Source organism: Cryptomeria japonica, chromosome 7, assembly GCF_030272615.1.
Source record: "Cryptomeria japonica chromosome 7, Sugi_1.0, whole genome shotgun sequence".
Taxonomy (NCBI): domain Eukaryota; kingdom Viridiplantae; phylum Streptophyta; class Pinopsida; order Cupressales; family Cupressaceae; genus Cryptomeria; species Cryptomeria japonica.
In genome coordinates this window covers 366,683,186-366,689,339 of record NC_081411.1, presented here as the reverse complement: position 1 = coordinate 366,689,339, position 6,154 = coordinate 366,683,186, and the positions used below count along the sequence as shown (strand labels likewise).

Here is a 6,154-nt window from a genome sequence, read left to right as displayed (position 1 = left end):
AACTATAGGGATACGAAGGTCCATGATTGAAAATGACATGCACATGGTTGGCGAAAACAAAGAAAAACAAAAGGAAATCTTCAATCATCCAAAAGGTTTGTTTATAATTTTGAAATATATTTCTAAGGTATCCTTCTACGAAAATTATCATATCAATATAAATTATTCTAATCACTAACAAGAATTATGAATATTGAAATTGATAAAGCCGCACCATAAAAAATTTCAAAATTCTAACATAATAAAATATTTGAAATATTTACAACTTCCAATTTTTAATTAAAAAATACCATTCCCAACAACTCCAAGACCTACAAAATCAACATCAACAACTAAACTACAATAACCTAACACCATTTAAATAGGGAAGTGCACCGTCAAATGTCATCATTAAAGGTGGAAAAATGGGAAAAAAAACAATAAACAGAAGAAAAAACAATCATAAGAGCTCATTAAAGGTGCGAAAATGGCAATAAACAAAAGAAAAAATCTAATCCTCGTTTTACGACGACGACTAGCATTGATAAATACACCGTTGAATGTGATAATTTTTTTTATACTGAAGAGACGATCATTTTAATATTCTGAAAAGACAAGTGCTGGTCAAGCACGTGAAATGCGTGGCGACTCCCATTCATTGGGAACTTATATTTTTTAGTATAAAAACTTCTGAAATTTTACAAACATTCACATTACTTTAGAACAGAATAGTCTTTGATTTCCCTCGCTCGCACACCCATATACCCTCGTGGTCAAATTAACTTATCCGAGTTTTCTTAATAGTTAACCAATCTGCTTCTACATAATATTCAACACCTCGCCCTTCAAACTAATAAGGAATCTTGCGGGAAGCTTCTTCATAAGACCGGAAGACACTTCAAAGAGGGAAAATGTTGCATATGGATCTATATATAAATGTGCAGAGCATCGTAAGATAGATCCTCACTGAATAACAATGGCTGAATATCGATATACTTTAAAGTTTCATGAGCCATTCAATACTTACCATGATTTGACTAATGCTGTTACACATGACTTTAGTCCCCTGAAGCAGTACTCCGAGGGCAATGTGGGTGTGGAAAATAAACAAGTACTCATTCTACAACCAGAGGAATAAATTAAACGAAGGAGAAGAATTCAGAGTATAATGTTTTCTGAGAAGAGAAGAAGGATAAAGATAAGACAATTGCTCTTTACTTTACAGTCTCTACTGCCTGTTTCAACTACCAATAAGGTAATTTAGTCATGGTTTCATCTCTTATCCTCATTCTAATGACTGAGTGTGATTCAAAAGATTGAAATAAAGTTCTGCAATGACTATAATCCAGTTGTTTTTTAGGGCCAGAGTTCATTGGGATAGTGTTAATCTTATGAGCTTGTGGTATTTCAGGTAGAAAGACATTACATCATAGAAGAGATTGGTAAATATATTCAGACTCTCCAGACTAAAACCCTGGACTTGCAGAAGAAGAAGGCCCATTATTGGCGACAAGAAGCTCATCGATTGATAATAATTCATCAGCCATTGATAGAGAGTCTATAAGTCTTAATGTATGTATAGCAGTTTATTCCAGTGAAACAGTTATAATAAGAATTACTGCCTCAAGAATGCCGCGCTCTCTCTGCGAGATGTATGAAGTAGTTGAAGCACATGTCTTAGAAATACAGAACTCAGATGTTTACAGAGGGGACTTCATTCTCTTTCTCAATATCCACGCCACAGTAATTGTAGGCATGCATGCATTGCCATAACTCATTAGAAATGACCCAAATTGAACCTCGTCTGAACAAAGTTTTACAAAATATTTACTAGAAATATGTTGAGGATATTCACTCTCAGCTGAAAAATAGGAAAGAAATGTAAAGGGGTTTCCCTACATTGATTAAAATTTGAGCTTAAAAATTTCCTGTTCAGTGTTTGGTATTTACTTGAAACAAAATAATCACCTGTTCCTGTACATAAACATACACAATGGATTCAACCCAGCAACTGATTGGATCTCAACCTTCATTCAACAGGAGGGCCTGGTGCAGCTGCCGAGGTGGAAAGAGAACACCCTGTAGAAGAGGACAAGATGGACCCGGAGGAAGAAGGACAGCAATGATGGAGACCTGATGTTTCTTTTCTTTTGCCAAGTAGAATTAATAGTAGATTTAAATATATCAGAACAGTATATCTGCTAGAAGAAATAGCAATATTTGAAGGCAAGCAATACTTGGTTTATCAAATGTATAAATTCATGATTATAAAGCTTTGTATGAGGCAGTAGGAGATGCCAATTATTTTTTTGTGGGGGGGAGAGAATCAGTCTCAAAGATTGGGATAAACTTTTCTGTTCTACAATTTTTAATAATATATGGGGACTGGCCCTTATAAGTAGATTACAAAATATAAATATAAATAGTCAAACATATAAGAAATAAAATAAATTTTAATAAATAAAATAGCCTCAAAATAAAATAATAAAAATAAGGAACGTTCCTCAATTGTATATTGTTTTAAAATGCAATACATATGAACCAGTGCACTATCTACGAATTGAATGAAATGGGTTTGTATACTATAATTATTTTGCCAATCTTATGTTTATAGATACGGAGAACCTAAAACATAGAAAAATCCAACAGCAAAAATATAATTCTAAAAATAATTGTTATATATACCGACTAATCTATAAGTAATAATAATAATCAAATACAGTAATGGTCATACCAAATTTCTTCAAAATGTATGATGAAATACATTAGAATATTGAAACCGTCAAGAATATAGTTGATTTGAATTCCAATCGTGATGTTTGGTGTGAGAAGTACCAACTCACGCGAGAAAGATCCAAAGCTATGGAGACCCACATGAAAATAAAGCTTGATTGATTTGACAGACCAGCTGAAAGGTGAACTTAATTTCCTTAATCAGATTAAGTTCACCTTTCAGCTGGTCTGTCAAATCAATCAAGCTTTATTTTCATGTGGGTCTCCATAGATTTGGATCTTTCTGGCGTGAGTTCCTTAATCAGATTAAGTTCACCTTTCAGCTGGTCTGTCAAATCAATCAAGCTTTATTTTCATGTGGGTCTCCATAGCTTTGGATCTTTCTGGCGTGAGTTCCTTAATCAGATTAAGTTCACCTTTCAGCTGGTCTGTCAAATCAATCAAGCTTTATTTTCATGTGGGTCTCCATAGCTTTGGATCTTTCTGGCGTGAGTTCCTTAATCAGATTAAGATCACCTTTCAGCTGGTCTGTCAAATCAATCAAGCTTTATTTTCATGTGGGTCTCCATAGCTTTGGATCTTTCTGGCGTGAGTCCCTTAATCAGATTAAGATCACCTTTCAGCTGGTCTGTCAAATCAATCAAGCTTTATTTTCATGTGGGTCTCCATAGCTTTGGATCTTTCTGGCGTGAGTTCCTTAATCAGATTAAGATCACCTTTCAACTGGTCTGTCAAATCAATCAAGCTTTATTTTCATGTGGGTCTCCATAGCTTTGGATCTTTATTATTACTTATAGATTAGTCGGTATATATAACAATTATTTTTAGAATTATACTCTTAGCTGTTGGATTTTTCTATGTTTTAGGTTCTCTGTATCTATAAACATAAGATCGGCAAAATAAATATAGTATGCAAACAAATTTTAGGGTTTGTATTACATTCAATTCGTAGATAGTGTACTGATTCATATGTATTGCATTTTAAATCAATATACAATTGAACAACGTTCCTTATTTTTATTATTTTATTTTGAGGCTATTTTATTTATTATATGTTTGACTATTTATATTTTATTCCACCCCTTGCTATCGTTTGAATACAAAGAATCTAGCATATGCATGTATCAAAAAGAAGAATTTCCTAACATCAACACATATCAATATTATCAGAGAATATTCCATGCTTGTATGTTGTCTTTGACTCTTCCTTGGTCATTAGTAATTGAGTTCAACAAGGGTGTCATCTAAGGATAACATGATCTTCACCTAGTAAGTTTACAAGTAGTGATTCTGAACACTATTTTCTTTCATAAATATTAAAAACACAATTTGGCATGTGTGGGTTGATTTATGCACTAGCAATGATTGATTTTCCACTCACAAAAGAAAACCATCTCATCCTTGACCGCCATCAGCACCTCCCATGTTCTACTGGTAGAGGATCCTTTATCCATTCCCATAGGGGTACCTTCCTCTATTTCAATAGGGATTTTAATGTGGAAATCAATCTCTTATGGCTCCCCACCAAACTCAAGAATGTCGACCTTCTCCCGTACCATCTCATCAATTTTCTTTTTAGCATTTAAATTCTCCAAAGTCTTCTTGACACAGGGAACACCAATGCTCTTTTATCGATGGTGTCAGAAAAAGACAAATTACGATATTTTTTCTTCTCTTTCCCTTTTTTAAATTTAAAAGATTTAGACAATTCCCCCACTTAAGATTTACTCTTTTTAGTAGAGCCAAGGGAGAGGGAGTCTATAACAAAATCCTCCAAGGGCACATAATCAAAGTCTTTTCTATTAGCTTTAATAACTATTATTTTTCATTATGTTACCAGGGAGAAGGCCCTGAACCTTTAGAACAACAAAACACTAGCCCCAAACAACTAGACCAAAACAAACAAAATAAACTTTCACAAATAGTCAAATATAACCATGTTCCTGTAGCTAAATCTACTAATTCTAACCAGCCACCATCTACCTACCATAATACCATTATACTGAATATCATTAATATTAAACATAGTAACCGTACTCACCATCAAAATAAAGTTCAAATTAAAAGGCACGGAGGCTAGTATCTTATACCCATAATAAAAAACACTAACCTCCTATACCTAGAAAAGCATTTAAGAGAAACACAAGGGGAAATCTTAATCATTGTTAATCAGGTTCCAATTGCGCTTCATCTTATCAGCCTTGATGGCCTAGGTGTCCCCCTACATGTCCTCCCCATCTTCTACATCCATCTCTTTCTTTCCTTGTTTACTCAGCTTCTTGTTTGTCTTCTTTATTTTCCCCTATCTAGACACCACTCTCATAACCAGATTGTTCATCACACCATTAGTGATTTCATAGAGGGAACTAAAAGCCTCGCACAAATTATCAAATTTTTGTTTATAATTTTTTTTTTTCTTCCAATCTAAGAACCTATTCTTTGAGCTCATTTATCTCCTCCTCCACGTCATTTTTATTTTGTTTATCCAACGACATTTCTTGAGAACACGGAACCATCTCATTATCTTCCAGATTATTGAAGGGTTGTGGGATGTGGTCAGAATCTTTAGAATCTTCCACCATATTGCTCTCTTTCTCCCTTTCTTTCTTAAATAGTCCCTCTTTGTCCTCTTCTTTAGCTTGAAAATCTTCATCCTCAAAATCATGAGTAGAGATCTCCTCAATTTCTTCACAATTAAGGGGCTCCTCAAGGTTTGCCCTCACAATTTTATCTTTTGTCTTTCTCTTCTTTTCTTTAGCATATAGTCTAGTCGATCTTTTCTCTCCCAAGCTGCCATCTTTTCTTTCTTCCTCCCAAATTTTCTCCTCCTCTTCTGAGTTACGTAGGTCCAGGTCTATTGTGATATTATTCCTCACCGAATCCTTACAAATCTTTTTGGTTTTAGCTAGGCTAGTCCTAGGGGTTTCCATTTTTGTCTTGTCCAAGTTGAAATTTAGAAGAGCAACCTCCAAAGTTGCTATTTAGGGGATTTTTTTACCCTTGGAATTACTCAGGGGAGTTTCAATAACTATTGTTTTATAAGGAAAGATAAAAAGTTTTTTGAAGTTTGGTAATTTCATAAAAATAATAAAATTAAGCTTAGGTAAACTTAAAATATCTTAGCAAAAGATTAATGCTATAGAGACCACACCACAAACAATAAGATAATACTAATACAATAAATAAATCATCTTCATAATCTCATTGTACAATACAAAGATCCAACACTCATTAGATACATTGAAATTGTGGCTTTCCTAGTGGAAGAATCATTATCTGATTTTATATCTTAGAATTAAAGCAAAGAAAATAGTAATCCATCTATACTAGCATAAATTTCCTATTTATACACTAAACCCATTTAGCATTTCATTTTTTAGAAAAGTTTTAGACATATTTATCTAACAAACCAATAAAGATCTATAAAATGTATTGTAAAATA

The 6,154-nt window shown here is 33.5% G+C and overlaps 1 long non-coding RNA gene across 1 annotated transcript; it reads left to right on the top strand.

The window, feature by feature from the left end:
* Positions 1-716: 716 nt before the first annotated feature.
* Positions 717-1,914, top strand: LOC131039991 (uncharacterized). The gene is made up of 2 exons (XR_009358329.1): positions 717-1,234; positions 1,391-1,914. It is a non-coding gene; the product is annotated as an uncharacterized LOC131039991 (long non-coding RNA).
* The last annotated feature ends 4,240 nt before the right edge of the window (positions 1,915-6,154 follow it).